This window comes from Haemaphysalis longicornis, unplaced genomic scaffold (assembly GCF_048455015.1).
Source record: "Haemaphysalis longicornis isolate Haplotype H1 unplaced genomic scaffold, Haemaphysalis longicornis Haplotype H1 scaffold_6, whole genome shotgun sequence".
Lineage (NCBI taxonomy): Eukaryota > Metazoa > Arthropoda > Arachnida > Ixodida > Ixodidae > Haemaphysalis > Haemaphysalis longicornis.
In genome coordinates, this window is record NW_027526407.1 from 173,240,053 (window position 1) to 173,267,444 (window position 27,392).

The following is a 27,392-nucleotide window of genomic DNA, read 5'->3' on the forward strand; positions in this document are numbered from 1 at the left end:
ATGAACCGTAAGTTCGATTAAACCGAGTTCGAATTAATGATATTTTAATGTATAACGTTCCTTTGATAAAAAGTACGCCAGGAAGGTTCAGAGTTAACAAATTTTGCCGGTGTAGCTCATGGATCATGTTTTCTAGAATGTTATAGTTATTTGATTTCCGAGGTGCGGCCGAGGGACGGTACAAGTGATGAAGTCGTGAGTGGGAGGCTCTCTTCCCACGTAAAATTTCTAAGGATGATACGGGACTCATGGTGTTTTAGAACTGAAAAAAAAACATCCCAGTCACAAAACATGTTTTCCAGGCACTTTATTTCAACGTATTTTTTGTTACCTCTCCCATGGTATATTCAATATATACTGGCGTGTCTTACCCCCAAGTTTGGTGAGACGTACGTTTCCGGTGCGGGTAGGTTTAAAAAAAAAATCATTCGCACCTAATGTCCGCCCCCTTGTGCCACTGTAGCCATTTTGTTGTATGAAATAAATTCCGTTCCTTGCTTGTCCCAGTTCTGGTGCACCTAAAAAAGAAGTTTCACTAAATTTCCAACAGGATTAAATAAAAGCGAATTATATTCTTTTCGATTAGCCCAGTTGTTATCAATGTTCGTTCAACTTGGCACTGCACGCCACAAACACACAATACACCCTACCTTTCGATAACAGTGAACTGACATTATTGCAAAATTGTCCCAATAATTAAATGAACCAAGACAATTTTCACCATTTCTAAGCTTTCGATAACCTATCCTCTTTAACGGATATGTTCATGGATTCAAGACAGTACAGCCAATCTTTAGGCCCAGCTTTCTATAAAGTGAATTTGTCAAGTTATTACCTTTTCAGCAGAACTCTTGGTATCATCTTCCTGTGATTGTTTTTTAGCTGCGTGGCAGGTAGCGACTCACGTACTCGCTATTTAGAGCACGAGAAAGCATACGGCTTTGAGGGTTTTTTAATGAATGTAGAGTAATACGTGTATACCGTAGGAACGAAAGGACGAAAGCAGTTACCCTCGAAGCTCCTTTTATCAAACGATGCCATATGAAGAGGTGAGTATTGTGCGGTTGATGGCTAATTTTATTGCCAATTTTCTTCCGGACATTTGCGACACAATTGATCTATAGTAGGCTTCTCTTGAGCTAAAAGATAACTACTATACTGTTTGTCCACCAATAATGATAGCTTGACTGTATTCTCCAGTTCCGCTTTGAATAATATGCAAACAAGGTAAATATTTATCGTTTCGCGTGCACAATGGTGGCACTTCCCGCTTCAGGATATTACGAGCGTTTTTAGGATCCTTAGGCACACCAGGCAGCGAAACATTTTCTGCAGATAGAGAAATAAAAAACTTACTTTTATTAGGCTCACTTGTTCAACCTTTTTGCTCCACAGTTCCGCTAATGTCTACAAATAAGAGCTTTATGTCCCTCACCAAACCCTACTGAAATTTCAAAAAAAGTAAATGTTGCATTCGCAAACTTGTGTAACTTATCGTTGTAAATAAACTAAACTCAATAATAATAGTTTCTGCTTCAACTAAAAGTAAACCATTTGCAGCATTCACACTTTGAACTGCTGGTTTTTTTATGGCAGGAGTTTTTTCTGTAAATTTTGACTGATTTCAGCCTGATCCAAAGTGGCTCTCACATGTTAGAATATTCATTACCTGCACTGCGTGTTTCTATTGCAGTACGCTCCCAACACTGTGTCAATTCAAATGGAAATCTTCGACGGAAAGTCCAGCGTCGGTTGCCGGAAATTTGATGTCGATATTGCGGCAGCACGTTAAATATAAAATTGATATATGCACCCAATATCAGGTCCAATTGATTTGCACATTGAGAGATGATGGTGTAACTTTACATTTCACGATAAAGATTTTTAGTGCTGCTGAACGTTGTTTTTATTTTTTCACCACACACTTCACGAGAGTGCCGGCCTGTCTCATCTATTTGCAGTAAAATAATATAAGTTATCACATACACATGGGGATAGGGAAGAGGGGGCAAAATCATCTCCAAGCTGAAGCTACAAAGGGCAGCTGGCGTAAGCGTAAGAAGCAGGTGCGAAGCACCTTAGGACCTCACAATGTGTGTCCGTTGGCGTCAGTGCAGACAGCATTATAGACAAACGGCTCAAAGGAAGTTGCAGAAGAGAAAATAAACCAGCACCAAGAAGATTCGAACCACTGACTCCCGCAACAACACGCACGGAATCCAATACGCTATCACTAGATAGACTACGCCGCCAGACGGAAATGTGAATACAAAATAGGTACCGAAGTGTACAGCGACCTCACAATATCCGTTGGCGTCCGTTGGCGTCCGTGCACACAGCATTATAATCGAAAAATATGTGAGTGAAGCCACTTCCAAGGATACAAACCGCAAAAAAGTCACACATCTCCACGCCGTGGACGATGCCGAGGGTGAGAAGTACTGGAACGCGAACTGTCTTTCGTGTGGCGCTTGTCATTTACACTGCATTTACTGCCCTTCAAAATCATTTAAAACTCAGAGTGCATCAGCACGCACGGACGATGACGCTCATCACACCCGCAATACACAGCTTGCGTCCCAGTGCTTCTCACCCTCGGCATCGTGCACGGCGTGGAGATATGTGATTTTTTCTCTAACTTGGCCTCCCAAAAGAACAGACATCTCTTTATTTTCTACGGTCTTCCTATTTGTTGCATGGAGCCTAATCTGACACTAATGAAGATAAGGTAAGATGTTTGCTACAGCAAACAGTGAAGGCTGCCCACGTGGTGTCGCCTGCGTGTTTCTCTGAGTCAATGGGAGGAGATAATAAAGATGAATTAGCGTGCAATAATGGATGATTAGGAATTGATGGTGAATGGGACACGAGAAGATGTCGTGCCTATATTTTCTGCGAAGGGTGGGGCCGTGAGAAGAAGAGGAGGAACGGTGGCAACTACGTGCGAGTCGTGACGTCGGTGGTTGTTTCTGATTGGCAGAGTACAGGGCTGTGCTGGCGGCCTGGCGGCTGGACTGCGTAAGCCGCGCGGCTCGTGCCTCGTTGCTCGCGGCTCGTGACAGTAGCCGGTCACGCGCTTTACTGCTCCGGAGGCGCAAGCTCCCACGGCAAATAATTATTAAGTTGGAATGTATGTTGTCCACAAGTATAGTTTAAGAAAGTAAAAAAAACTGGCCACCTTCCCGCCATGCGAAAGTGCATTCCCAGCAAAGCTGCTATATACCCACTACAAATGGTGCTGGAGAAGCGAATAAAATGCTTCTGGTCGTCTCGGCGAGCTTGTCGCTTGCGCTCTGCTAGTGTCTCTAGATCGTGCCTTGCCTTAAACGATAATCTACAAACATTCTTTAACAAAAACAGATTCTCGGAGGGCGGGGGCGTCGCATTATTCACAAGACACTTATCATTATAATACGGTTTTGATGCTTGTTCTGTGCTTTTCTTGAACAAATTCTGAGCACTATGCTGTATGCCTGTTTGCCCTGACGCATTCCCTCGGCATATTACGGCTTAGCGTTTTTGCCCACGGAGACGAAGCCTTTGGGGGTTATAGGTACACAGCCTTGCTGCAAAAGTCTCGCCTATTTGAAGCACGAAGAGCTGTAGCGTGAGTCGTTGGGAAACGAGTCTCTCGGTGTACTCTTTAGTACGCATTTTCACCCTTAGAGATGGTTTTTTCACACGGAAATGAAACCGTCGGGTGGTAGAGGTATACAGCTTTGCTGTAATATTTTAGGTTAGGATGGATTCGCTACAGAATTATAAAATTTAGGGTAGATTAAGGTCGGGAATAAGGTGGAATAAAGACGATCGATAGGAAATTCATTGTATGAAGTTAGGCTAAGTGTAAATGCTCGAACATGAGGGTGAAATAAATTGAATATAGTGGTTATGGATTATTAGGGTTGATAAAGATGAATTACGGCGACTAAAGGACGATTTCGACTTATGAGGATAGGTGAATAGCGCGGCCATCTGTGTCAGCGCGTGGACGTGTATGCAAAACAGCCCGTTCGATAAGAGCGCCAGCATTCCGCCTGCGAAGCGCTTAAGGAGGCGCAGCTGTGTCCAGAAATGTTTGCCGCGGTTAGTAGAACAAAGCTCGGTTTATATTCTTTTGTGGTGATAGCCGTATTAGCAACGTTCTGTGTCATCACAACTGGAATTCGGAGACCCCCACATGTAAAGAGAATTTTGAGAATCGCAGAAACCACAACAAGAATATCATTGCGATTGGTTGACCACGTGGGATTCACGAGACCCCTTCTGTGTGCTGCGATACAGTGTAGTTTTTGCGCAGGCGACCTGGGGCAGGCATCTAAGCAGGCTCAGCGGGTCGGGACGGGCATTTCACAAAGAAATGAAGCGCTGTGCCCTGCACTCTGAGCACACTCCGCAAAGAAAATATAGCGCATATATTGTGTTCATCTTTGGTTCCGTTCTCATGCGCAAATCAATCTTATCTGAAATCCTGTAACTCCAACGCAGCTGAAAAATAAGCTATATTTGGAGACGAACATTGCAGGGTGTGCCAAAATGTAGCAAGCTTGATCAACCATCGATGTAGCCTGGCAACGTGCTCATACATTAACCTCCGCGCGAAAGCTATTCAGGATATATGAATGTTTGGATGGATTTGCATGTGGAAGCAAACACGCGACAACGCGTTGAGTTATCATATCAGTTATTTACGGATTTGTACCAATGCTTATATAGTTCGCTACGACTCCGTCAGTGTGGCGCGAAAAGCCTAATTAACTCTACTGAAGAGGGTCATGTCTCAAAAAAGCTGAGCGGGTTCAGTTACCCACGCCGGTAAAAGTTCGCCTTTACAGTCAGTAATTATGTACTAGCAGAACACTGTCCCGGTATTCCGAAAACATGAAATTCATAAAAGCAAATCCTTCTTTCGAAAGAGTGCTGCTTCCCCTCCCATAATTTCAAGAACTTTGCTAGTCTTAAGAAACTTTCGTTTCACAAGGTTGGCTGCGCGTCTTCGTGGCTCCCAGCTTCTTCAATCGGGCGGGGCATTGGTGAAACGAGTACATGCTAGAGTAAGTATTGCCACTGTGGAAAAAAAAAACCCAGTACGAGTGACTCATTACAGTAAGAGAATATTTGCAAAAAAGAGTGAAGCTTTTGGACACCATCTGAATGGCGAGAGGGCTTCACGCATTTTGTTTCGTGAGCATTAATTGACAGCAGAGAGAAGCTCTTGCCAACGTGTGCATTGTAAACTTATATGTCGTTTCCCATGTTCCAGAAATGACAGGCCGGTGTTACTGCGCCAGGAAAATTGGCTTTGTCTACCGTAAGATTTTATTCAAAGTACAGTAGACTCTCGATAAAAGGAACTTCAAGGGACCGAAAAAATTAGTTCCGTTTAACAGGAGTTCCGTTTATTGAGAGAGATGTGCAAAGGTGCAAAAATATGTGGCTACGCAGTCTTAATGGCATTTCATAGAAATCTAAGCACTAGAACGTGGATGCACGTGAATGTTTTTCATAAAGCAAAAAAAAAACTACAAGAGGCATAGGCACAGCATTCACAAAGTTGATTTGGAAACAATGAGTCTCTGTGCACTACAAAATGCGTAAATTATTTTTGTTTGAGTCCTTGCAACTGCATCTTCACGGAGGCTAGAGGCCTCAACTTCATCAGTGCTTACGAGCCACCGAATTTAGAAGACGGCAACGCGGTAGTGAAGCGCGAATAGCACCACGATGGCACGAACCAGGCGGCAGGAGCTGAGCCCTGTATCCTCGGCGTCTTGAATCGAGACAGAACGACTGGAACAAGAACTGCGATGTTGAATTCGTTGCTCTAACACGGCTAACCACTTACAAGACGAGGCTTCCGAGTCCAAAGAGGCTACAAAAACACGGAGGAAGAAAAAGAAAAACAAAAACGAAACAGCCGGAACCGTACAAATGTGGTTCTCATGCCAATGGGTATCACAAGAAGTTCCAATTCTGGTTCCGTTTACATGGTGAAGCCAAAAATGTAGTTCCGATTACCGGAGTATTTTTACGTTATCTGAATACAAAACCAACCAACTTACAGGCTACTGTTCCGTTTAAGCGGCAATTCCGTTTAAGCGATTTCTGTTTATCGAGATTCTACTGTACATGCTTTGTATGAAACTGCTTCTGCGATGACGTCCGGCCTGCAAAGCAGGAATGTGATTTCACCTGTAGCTATCCACTTGCCGGCGAGCAGCACTACCGCCTTCTTATGTGTGCTTCGCTAATCACTAACTTGATTTATAATAGAGAGTTTTAGCTGACCGTTTCTGACGATCCGCTGCACTCCCGGCAGCGCGCCAGAGCAAGACCGGAGGGTAAAGTTTCGAGATAAACGTAGCTCCCCTGATCTGGAAACATTTTTGTCACTGGTCGTGCTCTGTGCCTTTGCAAACTACGAAGAAAATATAAGAATTGATATTCTGGTAACGCGAATGAATAAAAAATGAGGTGAATTGACGTCTGCTTCCTGTTGTTTAGTCGCTGAAACGATTGAATAATCGTTATTATTTGAACCAAGCGGTTCAACTTTCGAATAGCCACGACAAGTCTGTCGGTTTTGGAGATGCGTATATCTTAGCTCGTGCTTCGGTCTTCCTCTACCGCTTCCGTTGTAAACGTCGTTGAAGTGTGTGACATCGTTTCAAATTCGGAAGAACTTCCGCGGTTTCGGGGTTGATGTTTCAACTGAACAACATAGTTCGCAGTAGCGCTCTTGACTCCCGGGGGGCAACCATCTTGGAATTCCGTGCGGGAACGTTAGCTGCGGGGACAGTCCACTTAGCGATCCCCGCGAGCTAAGGGGAGAATTACGAAATCCCCACTCCGGTAACGCCTCTCATGGCCAAGCGCGCTACGCATGCAAAATGGAGCCCCTGGTGGCTATCGGAGCGGAGGGGACCATCAAGAACAGCCACCTAAAACTCTCCATTTTTGTTGAAGCTGTAACGGTATTAAACCACCTGTAAACCACCCGGTAAACCACCCGGGAGTCTAACGAGTAGGAGATTCGTAGCCACTGCATGAACCTTCTGGTAAAAGTGCTGGCGTGTGAGTACGGCAAAAACAAAGCGATACAGGCTTCCACAGCGATGTCCACCGGAAGTGAACCTGGCGTATTGCCAATATAGTGCGGCAGCTACGAAACTGCAAAGCTGTCGCTGTACCAAAGATTCAGGAGTTTATCTGAGCCCTTTGTTTTTTTCGAATTTGATGTTGCATAGTACGTATTGGTCGTCACTTTTTTCGGCGTTGTTTGATGATTTTCTATCGTGTTGTGTCAACTGAAGGATCAGCGGCGTGCTTTAGGCTGGCCAGCGTACGCCAATGTTTCTGCTTTGGTCTTCATTTTTTTCGGATTTTTCTATCAGGTTTTGCATACCGAGCAAACAGTTTCGTGCGTACGCAAACGTTTACATTGTCTTTTTTCAAATTTTACCCACGCAGAACATATGACAGATGTCTCAACGTAAGTCAAGTCCACTAAAAGCGTCCAAATACAGGATTCGCGACCAAAATTCTCAGGAAAGCACGAAACCACATGGCATCATTTTACTGCGTGACCATTTTAAAACTGTACACTTTTTTGCCCACTGAACACCAATAAACATAAAATAATTACACATTATTTACATTTAATTAGTTACATTCACGTTAAAAACAATTTAAACAAAGAACCAAGAACGTTTAAACAAGTGTGGTTCCTGCTAGCCTCCTCTTAGAATTTCACAAACCAAGATCATGTGCGGCGGCTAGCTGGTTTTGATTTCCTAAAGGGACCATGTGCAGCGACTCAACAGTGGGGAGACAATGTCATTGTGTCATCTGTTTATTGTAGGTGTTCGCTTTCCGAACTGTAAATAATTACCAGTGGGTGGGCGCCCTCCCTCACACGCACCAAACGTGCGGAGCGCTTAACTATAGACTATAGGAACACGAAGGGAGAAATAGAACCAAAACCACATGTGAGAGTAGAAATGAAAGTGCGAAAGAAAAGCTCTGTACGCTTGAAGCAAGAACAGGTACGGAGAAATATATTCAGTACCACACGAAAGCATCCACTCACCGGAGCGCGCGAGCCACGCCGAACGGGTCCCGGTAAATGCGCGCAAACGTCGCGCGTGGAAGAAACCACACAAGACAACAGAGAACAAAAGCAAAAATATAACGCAACCCGCAGCGTTCGTTGTGGACGGTATTCGACGGGCAGCAGTTCTATTTTAGTGTAAATTCATCGCTGGTGTGGCGAATGCGCGTTGCAATGGATTTGCAAATGCTATTAGTAATAGCAAGGCTCTTATAGGAAAAGTACAGCTATGTCGTGTGCATGTACTGTTAATTTCTTTTTCAACCCATTTGGCCAACCGAGAAGACCGCGTGTTTCGTGGTTGAGATATCGAGGCTAGCGTGTGGATACTTTGTCTGCTAACGTTTCTGTCTTGTGTGTCAGCCGAGGACACAGCGTGGTGCGTTTTTTCCGTTCTTTTTTTTTTTCAAATTTGATGCATGCTAGAGCACTGCACAGGTCGCAGTTCCCAGGTCCGGCCCGCGCCCGAAAAAGTTTTTAAATATAAGCCCTAGCACCACCCCTGCCCGACAAATTTAATAAAGTAAACCTGAAACCATCGGGCTGTTTTGAAATATCAGCCCGCGTCCGACAGATTATAAACATGAGTCCGAAAACATTTGGTGCTTTCAACCTGACAACGTAACATAGAGCGATCGAGTATATTGGACAACCAATTTGAGAAACTTGGACCGAGCTAATATCCGGACACAGAAAAGCAATTTCGGGAATATCGGGGAAATATATTTTCATAGAAGCTGCAGTGACGTCGCACTTCGATTTTTTCTTATTTAACCTCATTCAATCAGCAAACTTGTTGGTATAAACAATCACAAATTTTTGCGCACGACTGCCGGGCTTCACACACTGCGTGCATGCGCCCGGGCCAGCACGGCCCAAAAAAAATTTGTTGAAGGCCGAGCCCCGCCCAGGCCCGAGAAAATGCGACCCACCTGGCCCGGGCTCTTGCACTGCACAAATACACACAACACACACGATATGTTTTTAATAACTTCACTCGAGCGAAAAGCATCAAAATTTGCAACTGTAGTTCTCGGAAAAGCACCATGCGGCACACTTTATAGTGCGATCATTTTAAAAGTGTACAGTTCGTTGGTACGCTGGCTATTCATTAACATAACACAATTACCATATTACAAATCCACCAGTTCATAAAAAGTGCTGCCCTCGTCTTGCGGACGTCAGGTATTATAAAACAGTTAGGAATTCAACAAACAAAAGCAGGCTAAAACAAATCGCAAATATAAAATATTTATAGCAATGACATACATTTATAATGGGCACAGTCCCACAACACGCTATTGCACTATCCTTTCAAACTGCATGGGCCATGGCCCTTCGGAAATAAGATACCGCCGCAAGCATATGCCCTCTCCAGATTACAAACAAAAGAAAGAACCAAGAACATTTAAAGATCAGCGTAGTGCCGTCTAGCCTGCTCTTGAAATTGCACGCACAAAACTGTCATTTGCAGCGGCTAAAGAAACACCAAAACGGAGCGTGAATCACTCAACAGAAGCATAGCGCAACGCGCGCCGCCTCGACATCTCCTCGGGCGGGGCGCATGAGCGCCACGCGTGGCGGTTAACAAGTTCGGCTTCAAGGGCGCTGTGGGGAGGTAACGCCGCTGTTTCCACTACCCACGTATTCTAGTTCACTATATCCAAAACTAAATAACCCGTACTTTTAAAGTTGTGCTTCCGAGGCTTGTACTGTCTCGTGGATTGCTGATTTTGATGCTTTTCAAAGCATTTTTCATAAGTTCACATAGGCTAGGTGTTGAGAGAAATAACTTTCAAAGACGATAGTCTTTCTTGGGCTCCTTAAACCCAGAAATTTTGGTCTGTCTGTATGTCTGTCTGTCCGTCTGTCTGTCTGTGACTCGATTCAGCCACCCGGCCAAAGCAATAGCCTGCGCAATAGTATTATATAGTCACAGCTAAATCTACCCGTCTTGGTCCGGTGTAATGTTCATACTTGTCAACATTGTTGAAGAAGAACAAGACATTACGCAAATATGAGACAACAAATCAATACAGAAGTGATATTTGCAGTGTTCCTTTATAAAAATTCAAACATGCGTGACTTTTGCGAAATTAAATACTTCATCAACTGCAGAAAAAGAATTCACTCCGCCGTCGCTGCTGTCGCCAGCGCCACTATAGCTTCTGGCGCCATTTTAAGAAATCAACCGGCAACAGTTACGCAAGGTTCCACTAGATAGTTTCCACGTTCTGCTTGCAACGCACGTGGAGTAGGGAAACGCGGTTCTATAAACGTTGAAGTAGGGTGCCTTGATTAACGCGCATCTTCGCCGTACGGCAGCGATCGCATCGACACACCCGGTTTGGAGCAGTGGAACGCGGGAAATTTAAAATGATTTAAGCAAACCTTTGGTGTCTTTACCTTGGGAGGAGCGCTACGCAAGAGGAACAACATGAGAGGTGAGCGGTAAAGCGAAGGGAGGCATTTACTTGGCAAAAGTCGATAAAGACTATCGTCTTTTGACGACATTTGCAACGAAAGAAGCAGATACGCGGCCAATTTTTTATTTACGTAAAGGTTAGGGCGCGGTGGGCACGACCCGGAGGGCCGCGACGACTTCAGCCACTCGAGTCACACGCTCCTTCTGGAGCTGGGGGTCCTAGCGGCACAACGCCTCTATCCACTGGTCAGGCGAATTATTTAGAGGGAATGGGTTCTCTGCACAAGCCCACATTTGGTGTTGCACCGTAGCTTTTTCACCTCAGCGGGGGCAGATTGAGGTTGGGTAGAGGGAGGGGTGGACATGATGTAGGGCGCCTCTGTATGGGTAGAGATTCCGTTTGGAGTTGACGCCAGGGGCGTTCCTCCTCCAGAGTAAGGGATGAGTGAGCGGGGGCAAGCTGGCGGCGGGACAGGCGGTAATGCTGTGTACCCTCTCTGAATGTGAGGATACTGTCCCTGGTCGATCTTGCTCCATGGAGGGAAGAGTATACATCGTACGGCCGGGTGACAAGTGCTCGGGCTGCCGTGTGGGCCGTCTATATCCCTCTAATGCCCGTGTGAACCGGTAACCATTGGAGGTCGACCATGTCGAATGGGAATTTAGGCAGAGAATGTTGTGTGCCGGGGCGGAAATGAGCCCTTTGGCAGAGCTTTCAACGGCCGTTTTCGAATCGAAAATACAATTTCAGGGGTGGGCCTTTGGGGTAATTCAAGTGCGATTGCCGGCTCTTCCGCGACATGCGGGTGACGGGTTTGAATGGTAAGGGTTACAAGAGGAATAGATGAGGTGGAGTGAATTACAGAAATTGCGAATGGCATCGAGGCAGAGCGTCCCTCGGGAAGGGGGACATTTTTTATCTAGTGTCGTGGCTTGATGAATCCGCCTTTCACTATGAACTTTTAGGTGCATGTTTTTGGGAATTGGTCGAACGATGATATGATTTCTGGTCGTTGATTTGATGCAGCACACAGACTCAGGGCTTTGAGCTGGGCCGATCCCGAGTCTCTGCAAGAGGAGTATGCCCGTGGAGCAGCGCCCTAGGCGGTTGACTTCGTCAGTGCGATGGCCTTCGATTAGTTTTGCTCCCGTATTCTATGTTCCTGTTATCTCTAATCTGGCAGAGGAGACATTCGGTGGTAACTGCAAGGAGGCTCGGTATGCTTTGCCGATGAGACCATGTACTTTCCTCATTTCGCTGTTGTTGAGGGGAAAGGAAGAGCATATGTGAGTCGGCTTATGACAAACGCTTGTACGAATCTCAAGCCGTGTTGCTATTTCAGGCCTTGCCCTCGGGCAACGATCCTAGGGAGCAGGCCAATTATTTGGGTAACATGCGCCGAGAACTTTTTGATTACCTCTGTATTGCGCCGATTACTGTGTAGCATAAGCCCTTCAATTTAGAGGTTCGTAACCCGCGGTACAGGCTACCCGTCCGCTAAAACACGGATGGAAGGCTCTCGCGACGGTCCAGATCTTTTTGCTGGCAAGACAAGCATCTCTGATTTGGTGGGAGAGCATTGCAGGCCGGCTACTCGGACTCCTTGGACGAAGGCTGTAGCGGCAGCTTGAAGGGTGAAGGGTTTTTTCTATGTATGCATCAGTTCCTCGAGTGAAACAAAGGGTTATATCGTTTGCATACATGCTGTATTGAAGACCCGGCACTCGATTCAGAGAACAGGCTATGTGTGAGACTTCTAGAATAAACAATAGGGGGATATCACCGACCCCTGCGGTGTGCGGCATGATGGTAGCTGTATTTCACGAGACTGTGTCCACCAGTGTCAGCGTGGCTGTTGTGTGTGATAGGAAGGCGCGAACATAGTTGTACGTCCGTACGCCTGCCCCTATGCGCTCTACATCTGCCAGGATGGCTGAGTGAGATACCTTATCGAATGCGTTTGTCAGGTCCAAGGCTAGAATGGCCGCTGAGTCACGTGAGGGAGGGTCCTACTGCAAATCCCAGTATAGCCTCAGGTGGACATCGTTTGTCGCAAGCCCTGCCCCGAAGCCTTGCATGTTGGGCGACATCAATTCTTTTTCCTCTATTAGCCTGTTTAATCGTGCCATAATTATTCGTTCTATTAAATTTCCTATACATGACGTTAGCGATATGGGCCTGAGATTTTCTGTCGAAAGATGTTTGCACGGCTTAGGGATTAGAGTAGCATTCGCATAGCGGAACTCTCGAGGAAGAGTGCCCTCTGTCTAATTCTTGTAAAGAATTTGGTGAGATAAGATATCGAGCCATCGTCGAGGTTTCTGAGCATCGCATTCGTGATTCGGTCTTGCCCTGGGGCGGAAGACGTTCGCACGTCGTGCAGCGCTCCCCTGACCTCTGCCACTGTGATATCCTCGTCCAAGGAGGGGTTAGGCGACCCGGGGTAGTCCCGGTGCTGTTGCTGTTCCCCATCTGGTACATATCGATTGATGAGGTCTCAAATCGCCTGGTACGAATAGGTCGCAACCTGTCTGGTAAGTCGGGTAATTTGGTTCGCCTGCTCCTTTTTAGAGCGTGATGGATAGAGTTGGTGTCTTAGAAGGGACCACGTCCTCTTCATGCTCATAGCGCCCTGCAACCGATCGCACAGCTCTTCCCATTCTGATCTCATTAGTTTGCATAACATTCGATTGCCTTGGCTAGGGTGGCTATTCGCTTCCTAAGGCGCCTGTTATGCTTTTAAGTGCGCCATCGCATTTTAAGGCCTTTGAGAGCGTCACACATATGCTGCAATTTTGATTCGACGTGTGGCGTCGGTATTTCGGGGTCTAATTCTTGTTGGTGATTCTGTACACCCCCAAGGAGCCACTCCGTCCATTGAGCTAGGTAAAGCATTGGGGAGTAAGTCAGGTCCTCAGCGTGTCGTGACTCCGAGAAAGCGTGCCAGTCTGTGATGACAGTCTGCATGCGCTGTGGTCGTGTGAGGTGTTTGAGTGTCGTGTGTAGCTGTAATATGCAATGAACCCTGCCGAGGCTGTAGTCTAGCCTACTCCATTCGGTATGGCCCACTCTACAGGTGAGGGTAACGTCAGGGGTGGCGTCCCGTTGTACACTCGTTCCCTCCCTAGTTGGTAGATCTGGTGGAGTTTCGAGCGTGACCTTCTGAGATTGAATCAGATCCTAGAGCGGCATGTCTTTTTTTCGGTCCCTAGGATAACCCAATACCGTATGTGGGGTGTAAATTAAAGATAAACCGCCCAAGTATTTAAATAAATCTGTATTCACGTAGTCCTGAAACCGCATTACTGTGGCAAATACATTTATTTTTCTGTGACGAACCTCTGACCCATCTTGCGCTAGGTAAGTTCAACACTCATTTTTTCTCCATACGTCCTCATCGGTCTAAGATAATTTTTTGCGCTTTTGTAGGTGTAGGAATACTTACGACCGTTTTTGACTGCTTATGACCCTGAGGTTATGACTGTTTCAGGGAGCATTTAAATTATTCAAAAGGATCCCACTTGGACTACCACCCAAGGCCCTGCCGACTGGCTGAAAGGTTCTTGTTATTCACGACCGTTTTGAGTACAGCGACCTCTTATACAGCCATACACCATTCAAAGGTTTTCACCGGAACGCCTACCCATGGATCCTGGTCGGCCTTAGTGAGAAACTTTGCGGCAACATCGACAACAAACCCCCCAAATCTTTCTCCACCATTCGGCTGTTCTTAGAACGGCAACCAGCCCGTTCCGCAACGATGGCTTTCAGAATTTCTAGACCCACTCACAGATCACCAATTTTGATGGCAGCGTTATTTATGAGGGTGCTGAAATTTTTAGGTCAGTGGGTCTTTCGCTCTGAGAAAAACAATACTAAGAACAATTTTTTGCGTCCAATGCCAAACATTGGCGAAACGGTCAAAATACGGCAGGAAAAAAACAAAGTGCAATATTTCCTTATTGCCTAAGTTGCCCTCACGGGCAGGTTGTGATCCGCGGACCCCAATTTGAGGACCAATAAGTTAGGAGGCGTATGAAAATTTTCAATTTTCTGTTCTATAAAGAAACAAACTCATTACTGCTTCCTTTGGTGTGATAAGGTTTGTGGTAATTGTTAACATTTTTCTGATTACCTAGATGTCACCTCGCGCGATGTGAACCTGCTTTCTTATATACGAATCTCATAATTAAAAAACATGTCGCTCAACAGCCTTACCAATCTCAAAAAACGCGAAAAGAGACCGCTGTTGTCGTCGTCGACGTTGTCACAAATGGTACTGCAATGGCCGCTCTGGGAACAAAATGAATATAAATAAAAACACATTTGCATAATTGCTATTTGAATTCATGTCTGCAGAGAAGCACCAATTGCAAGACCTCTGTGGCCACTCATTGCCCTGCTAGGGTCTAGAGGGCGACAAGAATGATCCTGTTATACGCCGGATCACTTGCAACCATAACAGTACGTGAGTGGAGCCGGCGCACGCGGACGAGAGCTTTGAGAGTGGGAACCCCGCAGCGTAAATTGCGGTGACTTTGCCTGTCAAAGTAGTCCGACGGACAGGGTAGCAAGGACGAAGAATCGAAATTGAAGGAATGTACAGAAACTCGATTTACCAGCAAAGGTCCTGCAATCGCAAGGCTTTTGCTTTCAAAGGACGTAGACAGACGTCGGTTTCCAGCGCTATCTTTTTTTAACACGAAAGTGTTTTATGCCGGGGTACAGAAAGGCCTGACCGATGCCATATTCATGACGGAAATGACATCGCCAGTAAAAGTCCTATCGAAGCGGCGGCGCTAGGATTCGAGCCCAAGATCACTTTGGCTGCAACGCGAGGTTTGGTGGAATTTCACGTTGCGACCTCTGCCAACTGGGCTATAAAATTGAGCCGGCATAACACTACGAACGCACATTTTATCCTTACCATAACATTTTTCATTCAAATGGTGATGCCGTTTAGGAGAGGTGAGAAGTAGTGCGTCATGACGCTAATGAGCGCCGATTGTTGGTGCTTCGTAAGCTTCGGTGTTTATCTGCTGGCTATGCTGCGGGTGTGATGGCCCGTGCACGGTGGTGGAGTAACTATTTTTCCACCGTGGCCCCATGTAAGAAAACTGTTGCATTAGGGCAAAAAGGCAACGACGCCGACAGGCGAATGTCGCTCTCCTGACTGCTTTTGTACGACAAGACACACGTTCACGCACTCATTGTCCAAAGTATGAACTCGCCTCTCGTGTTCCACATGGTGAGCTCATTGCAACGCAAGCGTCTGCGGCACACGCCACGGAGCAAGACCGAAGTGATCGCACATTTGCCAAAGCGACCGACAGGCCGGACGTCACTCACCAAGCACACCCACACAACTGCTTCCGAATTGCAAATCATGCTCTTTTCGGTGTAGCGGACCATGACCTCACCAAACGATTCGCTGACAGCTTGTTCAGGTTCGCTCGCACGGTTTCCAAGCGAATGCTCCGGCGCGTATAATCCAGGGTCTAATGTTGATGCGTCTAACGATGCCATACCGACGAAATATAAGTAGCCATGTGCAATTTATTATCGATGCACAATGAATATTAAACTGCTCCTGTGAAGGCACAAAAGAGGGTTCAACCACATTTTTTCTTTTTGCATTCTCTTGAGCGAGAGTACTGCGCACTCGGAAGCTTGTGAATGTTTAACGAAGCTGCAATTATTAGAAGCAGCATTTTGTGACAGGCTCTGCTTGTATAACGTGCTTGAGGCTCACGAAATGACTGTCTCAACTCGCAATTTCGATGTTTTATGAAGTTTAATGGCAAGACGTATAGTATCCCCTAGTGCTTTGGTTCCGCTTTGTCCACTTATGGCTGGCAATTCAAAGCTCTAGGCGCAAAAGCACGAAGAGGGCTATGTTATTTTCAGTTGCTTTGCTGTAAAATAGCGTCGCGTAACACCAGAAGGCAAGCCATCAATCTGAATGGTTTCCAACGTCATCACAAATGTTCAGCCTTTCTTTGGAAGCGTGACGTCTCGCGTTTGCAAATTTTGTTTGCTTAAAGTTTTGTTGGAGACAAGCCATCATTGGTCAGAATTTCCAAAGACGTAGGCACCCCAAATTTCGCTATTCTGGCGCTGGTAATTGTTCAGGAATTTGGAGCAGCATCCGTTTTGGACAGGGAGCCATTTACAACAAATAACTAGCTAAGGCAATTATGATTTTGAGTGGGTCAGGATGAGGTACGTGTAAAAGGAACGTTTTGTGTTTTTGTGGCTAGGAAAGAAATCCCATACCATTTTTTGTACAAAAGAATAAAGAAAAGCACAAGTACATGAGCTGTTATAACGATGAACTTTGGCCGCGACTTGTGCCCCAATCAATAAAGTAAACATGCGGGTCACGTGTTGTAAACACAAAAAAAAACAAATACCTTTCTCCGTCTATCTAGCTCAGGTTGGTTCACTGAGTACTTTGGCGTCATAAGTGTGAGTTTATATTTTCAGGCAAAGTATTTCGCTGCAAAAACGTTATCAACAAATTGTGAGTGATAGAACTTTTTTCTGTACACCTGGCGTGAGCCGGGTGCACCACAGTAGAAAACGATTGCGTGGCGGCTGTGGTGGCCGTGAAAGTCTATGAATTTCTATGTATACAATACATTCCGTATGTCTGTCGTTACAAGTAATACAGAAATGTTTAACTAGCCACAGAAAATTTTGGCGAGTGAGTAGCGCAACACAACCTACCGTGCGTTAATTTAAGAAAGGAGTTGTTTCCAATAATATGTCATTATTCGTGGGTTTTGGGAAGCAGTGGCTGTTTTTGACACATAGAACGCATAACAAAGATCTTAGTTCGATTTTATTTTTGTGCTGCAGAAAGTGCCCACTTTTTATGCTGGAGAATGTGCCCACATTGCCCACTAGGAATTGCTTGAAAGCTGCATCAAAACAGTACTTATGTTGCAGAAAGAGGATGGCGCAATTAAAACAACTTCCTTTTTTTTCAAGCCACAGAAACGTTTGCCTCTCCACAAATTTATACTGTCACGACTATTGTTTCTTATGTGAACTGGCTATTAAGTATTATCATGAACAACAGCGCTGCAAAATGTCAGGGCATATTAGGCGTCCAAAGGAACTTTCGCGTAATTCACAATAAAGTTTGAGGATTTAGGTTTTGTTAAAAATTGTCCTGGTGCTCTTAGCGGAACTGTAGACTTATATGATCGGAACCATTTTTGTGGACGCGGATGAATTATGGGAGAAGGGGGTATCTCCACCTTGCAAGACCATACCGACAAATGTCCCTTATAGTTTTTGTCTAAATAAGCCACTGGCGACGAAAAATAGAATTCTTGACTTTGTATCGTAATCTGTGTTTGCGAATTGCTTTCATTTTTATTGCTTGTATTCAATGGCGAGACGCGCATGCAGGCAACCGTGTGAGTGCGCCATCACTCGTTACGTTGGGCTCCGCAGGATGGCGGTACGTGCCCGTGCTAAGCACATGACTGTGTTTCGCGTTACAAACTCTACCTCACTGAACGCAAAGTACTGCCTCGAGTCCAATGTGAGTGCGGTTAATAACATATCTGTTGACGCCACCGTTGAGAATCGGGTTGAAACGGAGCAGACGACGCACGCGGGTCTTTTTTTTCTTCGGCGTGCGGGGGCAGTGACCCAAGCCGTGCCATGTCCATGGCATAGAGATAATATACTGGCTATAGAGGAAAAGCGCACTGCTCAGCCAATGCATAGGAACCGTACGACACACAGTTTCAGACATGATACAATGATTTGAAGGTTGCCAGCTGAGCTTTTGCTCAATAAAAACGGCGAAAGCTATGCGTATTAATCTGGCAACTTGCTGCTGTGGCGTTTCCGCGTTCGGCTTGCGAAGCATGCCGGGATTCATGTAACATGGCGGCCCGCTGGCCCGTCGGATTTTGTGTAGGCGGCGTCGACAGCATTGTGTAGTTTATCCCCTGTGTGTACGTAACCAAGGTGTTTGCGGTTTAATGTGTCACTTATATGTATTGAATGTATTGAGACTATTTAAGCAAGACGTGGCAACGCTCGCACAACACTTCCGCGCAAGCTTGAATGCGACTGATCGCATGCAGGAGGACGCCAAGGAATCAGCTGATTCGTACTGAGGCGCACACAAAATGAATCTCCTTCATGATCTCCGTGCATTTTTGTACTGTGCCGCTTTATTTGACATTGTGTGACATTTTGCGAGGCGCTCAATGATTTTCAAACGAAGTGAAGTGAACTGTGGCTTTAGCTGGATGTGAAACCTTTATTGACACACACACACACACACACAAAACCGTTATCGCATGGGCCAACGCTGATATTGCCGGTGAGTCGCGGTCCCTTTGCAGCACAGGAAAGAAATAGCATGGTCGATCGCAGGCCAATTGAGTGGCATAATGCATTCCAAGGGAGTATTAGAAATACAGTCTGCGGCGTGTCCCGTTTTCCGTTCTGTCTGTATTCGTCATGTTCTAGCTGCTTTCAACCACATCAAAGAAAAAGCTTGCGGGTCTTAATGGGGGCAGTAATTCACTGCACAGTGCGCGTGAGGAGAGAACATTCACTTGATGTGACTGATTAAAAAAAACCGCATTTTGTTACCCATTTTTTCATTGTACCTTCAGTAACGTTTGCGCGAAAGTTCGAAGCACGGAGAGCTGTATGAAGTTCCATGAACAAAAAAACTTAAACGGAGCGATTATAAAAGCTGCTTTTATTTCTCTTCCGACGGGGACAATCACTGGCTGCCACTCCGTAGCCTGTAGTGAACTTGCGGAAGTCAAGGTGAGATCGGAATCGCTGTTCCGGCGTTAGTTCAGGGGCAATAGATCAGGTGCTTAACGTGAAGCCCCGAACGACAGCCTCGCAAGCGCCCGGGGAGGCATTTGCTGAGCGCGTGCATCCGAGTTGTACCGTTGTACCAGTTATGCTGGTTTTGCACGCACGCAGATCTCCGCTAGAGACTGCACACACACAAACTGCCCAAGTCAGCCGCAAGGGCATCTCCACTTCCTAGCGCACTTAAAGAAAATCTAAACCAAAACTGAACTACAAATTTACTCTTTGGTCGCTAATTAGAGCTTAATTACACTAAAAGGTTTTAAAGAGCTAGTTTTAATTACCGAAGCAAATATTTCCAACTATTTTGCTGCAGTTATTTGGTTTAGTTAAATAATTATGGAACACCTTTTTAACTGGCTGAATACAATAGCTCTGGCAACCATGGGAATTCTATCATGTCAGCGCCCACGATACGTACGCTCTCGGACATGGAGGACCTCGCTTTACCCCCCTGGTTCGTGGCGCATCGGCCATGTCTGTGGCCGTTTCCAGTGCTGCGAAGCGGAGAAATTGACAGCTGAACTTTTCAACGAATATCACTTACAGTCTGGCGCCGATGAAATTCACGGTGGGTTAACTTCAAAGTATTTGTGTCATTTTTATAGGTCATTTACCGAATAAAAAGTTTAAGCAGGACTAGTAGAATACACTACAATAAAAAAACTTGCCGTGCCTTGCAACAGGACACGTGTGAAATAATGCGTTAACATAAGTAGGCCTAAATACAACAAATTAGAACGACCGCTGAGCCCTCCTTGGCAGTTTTGTTTTGGACAGAAATATTGACCAATGTAACGCCGCCGCAGCAGAGGCACTCTGTTATATTCTCTTTCTCTCGCTTGCTTTCTCTCTCTCTCTTGCTGTCTCTCTTTCTGGCTCCCTCTCTGCTTCGCACTGAGTGGCCTTGCTTTTATGTTACTGCAGCGCCTGTAAGCGAGAGGTTCAAAAGCGGCCCACGTGCAAAGCTTGGCATGCAGAGAGCTGCAGCCGAGCAGCTGCCGCTTCCACCGTGAAACGGCCCGCTTTCCATAAGCCTACCTGCATGTCCATACGTAGCTAGATTTGAGGCCTACACTCATTTACTTTGTTTTAGGTCAGTGGCATGCGCTTGGGGGGGACATTACGTGCGCAGCTTAAGAATATTTATGATTAGGTCTGCTTCTACAGGCAAAGACGACGCATCCAAGTTGCTTCGTAGGCTGTATAAAGCTTTAGCTAATAATGAGAGACCAGGAGGTGCATTCAGGACAATGCGATGGATCCCGCCCATGTACCGGCTCGGTTTTCTGACCCAATAAAGGGAAGAGTTGAAATAACGAAAGAGCGTATGAGAAGCTGTGTTATTACTTCAAGCGCACGAGATGAAGAACTGAGCAAAACTATTCACTGGCATTGCCTGTAAACGATCAACCTGAGTCAAATAAAATTGGCTGCTACCATGGGCAAGCGTCAGCCAGAAGCCTTAGTTTAAACGCGTAATGCTGCTTTGAATGTTGGTTTAACCTTTGGCCTGTTGTATTCCTCGGCATCTATGCGCAGTGGTGCTCCATACGTTTGACGTCATCGTTACTACGCAGCCTATGTTGATTGCTATCGTTGCACAGAATCAACAAGTGTTGATTCAGTAAAGGGCGTTTTTGAGCAGTGGCGATTGCGAGGCTTCTCTGATGAGACTTGTAGTGCCATACTAATGCCCGTATTGTAAGCTCGTGTTGTGGGGAAAGACTTGTTCTGAGACGGAATATTTACCCGTTGATAAAATTGAGTGATTTTATTTGATCTCGGCTGATATGGCTGGACTCCTGCCCAACGCTTTCTAAAGTTCTAGTGGGGCACTCTCGTTTCTGGCAAAATGTTCAGGAACTCCGAAATAATCATTGTCCTAGACAAACGAGAAAGACGTAGAAAATAAAAATAAGTTTACTGACGTTTCAGGGAGAGGACTCCCTTTCTTCAGAGTACCAAATAAGTTCGTTTCAGAGCTATATATATACAGAAAAAGTAGCAAGCGCGAGGGCAAGGTAAGAGGAGGGAGAGTTTGTACAAATGGATCATGGTTGGTGGGTGAAGAGAGAGCAGGAAAATAAATTATAAAAAGGATAATAAGAACACACAGTCACGCGGTACGAACTTGGAAAAAAAAAGAGAGAACCAAACACAGAGAAAAATAATAATAATAATAATAAATAACGAGGTAATTTCCTCCCCCGTGGCAACGGGGGTGAAAGAGGGGTCAAAACCAGATATGTCCATGCCCGTGTTTGACATGGGCAAAAAGATTAGTCACGCGGAACGAAGACGTTCCAAAGAAGATATGCACACAAAAGGCGAACATCTTCCCATTCACGCCCGTTCTAGGAATCCAAGTAAGGTCATTGAAACAAGAGACACGTGACTTCGGTTGGTGGGAGGCGGGGGTCGCGCCCAAAAGCAGTAGGACAGGCAGTTTCGACAGGAAAGAGTGTACATTGGTATACAAAGAGCGACGAAATAAATAAATAAAAAATAAAAAATAACCAGGTAATTTTCCTCTCCCTTGTGGCAACGGGGGTGAAAGAGAGGTCAAAACAAGATATGCCCATGCACGTGTTTGACATGGGCAAAAATATTAGTCACGCGGAACAAGGAAAAACGGCGGATTTTTTCTCGACTTATATTTTCGCTTATTTATCAATGAATCAAAGAAACGTGACAAGCACACGTCATTCGGCCCTATTAAATATTTCGAAAAAAGCCGAATAGCACTGGCAATGACGACTGCAACCTTGATATATATATATATATATATATATATATATATATATATATATATATATTGAACACCAAGAAGACGCATGTAACACTAAGCACTACATACTACATCGTGTGATGAGTTACGCGTAGGGGAAGAAGGAAAGAGTTTGAGAGGAGTCACCCACGGATGCTTACCACCAAAATGTTCTTTGATGGGAAAGGTATTCCTCACATTGCGAAATTGTAAAGGATGACGTCACGCCGCCTTCTTTGTATATCCGGTCTTTTGCAACTACATTTGCCACTCGCCTTGAGGTTAACAATTGGGGCTAAGCACATTATAGCAATGTTTTGGTTTTAGGCACAAGGAGATGTGCGCTTACCTTCAGGGTACAGGCATGGCTCATATGGGCCGGTTGTCTCGGAGACTGCGGAAAAATAATATTTGCTAGCTTAGTTGCGTAGTTACAAGAAGTTGGAATATTGATGGGCAAAAATAGGCTTGACTTGAGAGCCCCGCATTTTTACAACGCGTAGGCAATAACCGCAACAAAAATTAGCCGATTTTACCGGGTACATATAAGCGGCCTGCGTGATGCTTTCAATGGCGGAAAAGTGGGTGTTTAAAATTCTTACCACACAATGTTGCGAATAGTTGCTGTTGTGTTGGTTGAATCTTATTTAAGCACCAGAGGCGTTCTTACAACTAGGCCAGCGCAAGTAGTAGCTCAGTTTTCAGACCAATAGTTTCAGCTATACCAATGCAAGCTGCTAGCTGAAATCGAGAAGCTGCCTGAATAAACCTTTGAGTGACTCGAAAAGCAAATTTCAGAATATTTCCTTTTAAACAGGCAACATCAAGAATTTCTGTTGCCAAGTTTAATATTAAAGTGAAGCTTTCTATATTTGACTTATAGCGTATGTCCCTTCAAAAGCCAACCAAGGCCAAGCCAAGCCAAGCAACGCCAACCCTCTCTGACGATGATGATGGTCGTGGGTGAACTGAAAGAAAAAAACATGTCCCGTGGGCGGAATCGAACCTGCGTTACTTGGGTTATGAAGGAGGCATCTATCCAATCGCCCCATTTCGAAGTAGTCGAAGCAGCATAGATTTGCAGAGAAGTGCATGGAAGTGCAAAATCAGGCAGAATAATCGTGCACCCCTTCGTTTAACGGTGACGGTGGGGATTGCAAAGCTGTTTTTGTGAGAAACAAAATTGCAAAGGTTCAAAAACAAAGAGGTTGAGGTCGAAAGTAAAAACCGCGTGCGAGTCAACGTGAAAGGGTATCGAGTGAAAGTCCGAACTTAAATGATTTAAATGACAACCAAAGAATTCCTTTATTGCTGATTTATTATATATCGTGATATATGATTATTATGTATGAAGGTTTATTGCTTTGATATTTAAAAGTAGTTTTTTGATAAAGTAGCGGGTATTCACAATAATGTTTTTATTCTTATTTTCTGAATTCAGAATCGTTTCTATGTGTTTTTTTATATCTGCACTGGAGCTTACATTTAAAGGCTGCCAAGAAAAGACAGTGTAATAAAAGAAAGTGTAGATAATTTTTATCACGATTTCTAGCTCTCGCTGCTAAAAAAACCAATTATCCTACTTTGTAATAATTACAACATTAAAAATTATTGCCGTGGAAATTACAGGCCTTGAAATGGAACGATTGTTTCGTCATATACCGTTTCTGCGATGACGTAAATGAAGGCACCTTCTTTGTTTAGCTGGGGCACCATATATTAGAGAAGTTTTTGCAAATATTCATTCTTCGTTTTGTCGTTGTTTTGACACTGTGATCTATTTCTTTGAAGTGTAGGCGTCATTCAAACACCAACACAAGGTGTTACGAAAGGGAAATTCTTGCCAGTAATGGCCACGTAGGTTTTCATAAGTGTATGGTTGAATGTTCTTATGTTTTAACTTTATTGTTTTAAGTTTTACACGGCAAGGTACTTATACATTTCTTTAGTAACCGGTGGCCTCTTTTCCCGGATTTGCTGAAAACAAAATTTTAAGTGGAAGGGAATACCTGAATAGGCGAAGGAATATTTTTACCAAGCGTAGAAACTAAGCGGAGTTTTTGACCTGCTGTCACTGCGTTCCTTCGCGGCATGTGGATCTAACTGATGGAAAGTGTTACTATCTGCGCCAACCTATTCAAGAAAACATTGAACTAGGTGTGAAAGAACTAACATTTTTGTATTTTAAACTGTAGTCTTTTTATGTGGCCTTTTTGCTAGAACCACCAATGTCATTTCAACAAAAAATGTTTTAGCACTATAACCCTGTATCAAAAAATTACTTTCTAACAGCTATACCCACGTTGGCAGAAAAATTTTAACCTCACCGGTATAGCGATCTGACGTGTAATAAATGGAGCCCTTAACCCATCGCGTACCTGTGGTATGGAGACTAGCCGAACATAACTGTATTAGTAGGTACGAAGCCCTTGCTCTAGAGTGATTGACGCCTAAAGCATGGCTACAGTCTCGACTTTCGCAAAAGCATCATGTATGCAGGCATTTATATTCCGACAAATTATCGTGCATGATGCATGTGTTCTGTCTTGACTTACTGTCATGGGCAACCCCTTAAGGAGTACAGAAGCAACTTAAGAAGACAAAGAAAATCATCTAGAGCCAAGACAACAAAAGCCAATGCCCCAGAATGGTTGAGATAGGGCTCGGAAGAGAGAGAAGGACGTCGAGAAGGAAGAACAAGAGGCTGACTGGGCAGCGTATTTTCTAAAGCTTCGATGCACAGCGTCCCACGTGACATGTGTATTCGCGCGATAGGGAACGTAATTAAACGCGGTGATGGCCTGATCCCTGAACCTCAAGCGACCTAAAACATACCCAATCACGGTTTTTAACAAAACAATGCGCAGAATTCAATTCTTGAGCAATCAAAAAATTAGTTTAGATAAAAGATTCTGCCATAAAATAAAAAATAAAGCACACGCGGGAAGGCTCACACCCAGATCACCGAAGCATGAACCCACAAAATCTACCTCGAGTCCACAGACTCCAAACAGCGGTATTGGTTTAGAAGCCGCTCCACAAAATAGTACGCGGAGTGACATCACAAATATTACGTGGTAGCTGTGCAGCGAAGCATTTGTAACAACGCGACCTGGCAACGCTCCTGAAATGGCGCCCCTCTTTTTCGAACTATGGCCAGAGTGTGACAACGCCTCAGACGACGCCTTAAGTTCCAGGCTACCATCCTGGAAGAAGTTACCTTGGAAAATCCCTGGCGGTGGTTCTAGTTTACAGAAGAAGAATCAGCTAAGCTGCGTGGCTGGGACGCTCGGGCGATGAGCCGACGAGGCGACGCCTGTCCAAGAACGCACCTGGGGCTACGCTCCCACAGGCTTATGGCTGCGACGGTTGGGATCACTACCTGCAAGCCCAGCGACACAGGGCGGTCGCCTTGATCCCTAGAAGCATCGCAAGACACCGAGTGTAACGTGAGGCTACACGGTCCTGAAAGACATTTACGAGAACTTTAAGCGCGAGAACACTTCTTTGCTCAACTACAGTTATTTGATGGTTTTGTGTAATACCATCCGCGTACAATATATGTATTTATGGGTGTCGTGTCCCCTTGAGAAGAAAGGAAACTTTGTTTGAGAAAAATCTTTGAGAGTAATTTTGAGAATAACCTTGAGAATAATTCATAGTTTTGTGTCGGCACACAATAGAGAGGCAGGCGAGAAGCCATTCCTCTTGGTGTACCACCTCTTTTCCCGGCAACCCCTTGGCTAGCCGATATGGCTATTTCAAGCAAATTATTATCCGCAACTGACGAGCAAGAAACGCCTCTGTGGTGTGAGCAATCCAAAATAGAATAACTAAACCAAGGAATGGGGCATTCAGAGTATGGCGAGGCATAGTTGCACTTCTAAAACTAAGGTTTAAGTATGCTTGGTATCTGAAATGACTTCTAGATGGAAATGGCACTTTCACATACTCTGAGTGAAATGGCAATAAAATGGGCGCATATTTTTGTATAACTATGTTGACTACCTAAATTAATATATGTGGTATTGCACGTCCCGAATATCTCGTGGGATATGAGTCATGCCGAAATTATGACCACCCCGGGATCTCTAATGTGGCCGAAATCTCAACACATGGCATATTTCCTTGTTCCTTCCTCTAAAAAGGAGCCACCAGGACTGGTATCGAACTCGGTACCCTGCATTCAGCAGAACTTCGGCTTGGTAACTGAGCCACAGAGGAAGATTTGGTATTTAAATTTGTAATCGTTAATGGCGTAACCGAAGGTACTTTGAAGGTAAGCAAGCAATTAATAGTATTGGAAACGAACATGGGCAAGCGATCTCGTTGCGGTCTGTACTTTTTTGTTTACACGCATGCTTCTATCGGTGATTTTATACAGGAAGGAACAGTACATATTTTTGAAAGTTATTGTGTGGTAAATTGCCCAGCATTTTTTTTATCACGTGGCACCAGAGTTGTGATGGACTTTGCCATATTGAAATGGAAGCACTGTGAACACTTTCAGCAGTTACGGGGGCACACTATCCTTTATGCATTGAAAAAACATTACCTATATTTACTCTTTCACATTTTCAACGTACCTTAGCCCCACAGAGGAGCAGTTATAAGAAACAAAATGAATCGTTTTAATACTTCCACTTTTCTTGCATCTGTCGGTGTGAAGATGAAACGCGTGACGGAAGTAGGTAGTTACTCTCGGATTATTTATTTAGCTTATGACAGTATAACAAACCAGCTGTTTGTAATTCAGAAATAATTAGAAAATAAGATATGAAAACAGCCGATGCTTAAGTAATTTACCTGGTCCAATGCAAATACAGAAAAAGTTTACTTAGGCTGCCGTAGGCTACCACCATGACTGTCAGGAAGACGGCTCCAGCTAACATGGCCATGCTGCTCTCAGGCTACGGTTTATGAGTGTTAAGGATTCCTTCCATGAGGTATATGCTAGGCCCCTGTGGCGCTCACCCGAAAACAGGAAAAGGACTCTGTAAACGAGGTAAAGGTATCCCGGTTTGAAGCTATCTGAAATAGCGCAATTACATTGCACGGGGGCTATACAGCCGTGAACCGTCACCAAATCCTAACAAATGGGCTAAAGAAGGTTGTTTTGAATGCATCGCACGTGCTCGCAAACTACTGTTCAACCTTTGCAGACCGTCACCAAATCCTAACGAATGGGCTAAAAAAGGTTGTTTTGAATGCATCGCACGTGCTC

At 44.8% G+C, this 27,392-nt stretch overlaps 1 long non-coding RNA gene across 1 annotated transcript; it reads right to left on the minus strand.

The window, feature by feature from the left end:
- Positions 1-338: 338 nt before the first annotated feature.
- Positions 339-27,125, minus strand: LOC144142067 (uncharacterized). The gene is made up of 3 exons (XR_013316810.1): positions 27,006-27,125; positions 22,518-22,562; positions 339-518 (listed from the first exon to the last, which is right to left on the minus strand). It is a non-coding gene; the product is annotated as an uncharacterized LOC144142067 (long non-coding RNA).
- Between the last annotated feature and the right edge of the window lie 267 nt (positions 27,126-27,392).